Source organism: Echinops telfairi, unplaced genomic scaffold, assembly GCF_000313985.2.
Source record: "Echinops telfairi isolate 266 unplaced genomic scaffold, ASM31398v2 ScPeMD7_7458;HRSCAF=8496, whole genome shotgun sequence".
In the NCBI taxonomy this organism is placed as follows: domain Eukaryota; kingdom Metazoa; phylum Chordata; class Mammalia; order Afrosoricida; family Tenrecidae; genus Echinops; species Echinops telfairi.
In genome coordinates this window covers 50,993,252-50,995,555 of record NW_022111358.1, presented here as the reverse complement: position 1 = coordinate 50,995,555, position 2,304 = coordinate 50,993,252, and positions in this window count along the sequence as shown.

Sequence of the window (2,304 nt, the reverse complement as noted above, 5' to 3'; positions counted from 1 at the left end):
GGTGACACCAGGCTCGCTCCGGGGGAGTTCACCCTGATTGCCCTGGGCATCTCGTTAGTGAGTGGCTGAGGGGCAGCGTGGAGACATGGCCCAGCTTTCCTTGTGGCAGAGTGGCTCAGGGCCACCCGTGTGATGTGGGTGGTCAGGACGTCCCAATCAAGCGCATCCGCCGAGGCCAGCCATTCTGGGTGCTGCTGGGTGCTGCTGGAACTAAGGGGCCTGAAACCCTGGGTGGAAACCCCGGAGGGCTTGCAGGGGACCGGAGGAAGGAGAGGAGCCAGACAGCCCTGTGCTCCGACCATCTTTCTGGCTGACACAGAGCCTGGACAAGCGCCCTGCGAATGGAGACTGCCCCCACTCCCACCCTGTGAAAGGCACTGAAAAATGAGACCGGGTTGCCGCAGCTCAGAGAGGACCAGACGCCACCAGTCTCCCCAGAATGGCAGCTCTGCACGGCGCAGGTGCAGGGCACACGCCTGGAAGACCTGTGGCGGTCTCTGAGGGAAAGGGCAAGCCTTCAGCCAGAGGCCCTCGCAGGAGATGTTTGAAGGAATTGAGGCAGCGCAAATGGACTGTCGAAAGTGTCTGTAAGGCTATGGAGACAATTTGAGGTCGCCACCTCATCTGTCCTCGATGTGACCTCTCCCACAGTTAAAAGCAAGGAAGCGCTTTTCAACACGCAAAGCACGCTACCCCTGTGCATTGTCACGGCAGCCCCTGTGCGTGCTCTCAGTCGCTGCAAAACCCGTCGTGGGTGAAATAAGGAAGCCCCTTTCAGGCTTTGTTGGAAGAAGCCAACCGTTTCCCAGGGTGGGATTCCTGGGATTTACTATGAATGTAAAAGCCACGCCGTTGATGACTTCTTGGGATTGGAAGGAGTGCAGGGACACTGGCCGTGTTCTGCTTCCATTCATGAGGCATCTGTCTGCTCTCTGACCTTTACTGTCTGATCTTTGCTCTCTGACCTTTTAGTGTCTGATAGTGCTTCATGTTGGTCTTAAGGTGTTCAGCATCCAGTCGGTGTGGAGTGGAGAACAGCTCAATGTAGTGAAGGCCCAAACCCTCACGACTGGAGCACTGGAGTGCAGCATCGCGATGCAGAGAAATGACTGCCATACCGAGTCTGTGGTGGTCACGGGCAGAGCAGTCAAGAGACCAACGACAGGTCTCATTAAAGTGTCGAAAAGCAGGGAGGGTGCTGTGAGAACGAAGGTGCACCTGACCCAAGACGAGGTATTTTCAGTCACCTCATGTGCACGTGAAAGTTGGACATTGAATAAGGAAGACCAAAGAAGAACCGATGGATTTGACCTGTGGTGCTGGAGAAGACTGTTGCCAGTACCATGGGCTGCTAGAAGGACAAACAGTCTATCTTGATAGAGGTACGGCCGGAGCACTCCCTGGAGGCAAGGATGGATGGGTTTCTTCTCACGTACTTTGGACATGTTGGGAGAGACCAGTCTGGAGAAGGACGCCCTGCTGGTGAGTGGAGGGACAAGAGAAATGCCCTCAGACAGACGGACGGACCGGGCTGCTAGCACGGGCTCAAGCACAGGAGCGATTGTGAGGGCGGCACTGGGCCGGTGGTTCCGCGCCGTTGTGCTGTGGATCAGAACTGATTGTAGGCCAGGGCCTTGAACTGGTTCTTCCCGGTTCAGACATGGCCAACCAAGCAACGTCAGGACAAACTCAAATTTATAAATGTGCGTGAACCAGAACCCTAGTTATAGCAAGAAGAATCACAAGCTGGCACCCTGCTGAATAGAAACTCAACTTCCGTGTTTGAAAACAAGGGCAGAGTGGGTGTCGTATAGCCACCACACTTCTCGATTGGCACAGTTGCAACAGTGGTGCCAGGATCACAGATGGCGGCAGTCCTGCTGCTCGGAACATCAGTGTGGCACTCCCAGTCCTGGCAGTGACCCGCCTCCAGCTCTGGAAAGGGCTCTGTGCCTCTGCCCAGCCTCCTGCTCCAGCGCTTTGCCCTGTAATGGTTCCTGGGGATACCCACTGATGCTTCAGCTTTGAGGTTCAGCTCTGGTTTTGCTCTGTTGGCCATGACTGGACTGTTTGGGACTGTTGGAGCCCTGATGTAGGTGGGTAAGTACACAGATAGATACAGGTTTGTGTGCCTATGTGTGTGGGCATGCATGTATGCAAACATGTTTGTGTGTCTGTCTGTGTGTATGCACATCGGTGTGCTATGTGTGCTTAGGTTCAGGTAAGCTCAGCCAATGCTTGCTTTGTTTGTCATTAACCCTGCAAGTGGCCACTGGACTTCCGGTTGTGCATCTGACATTCTGT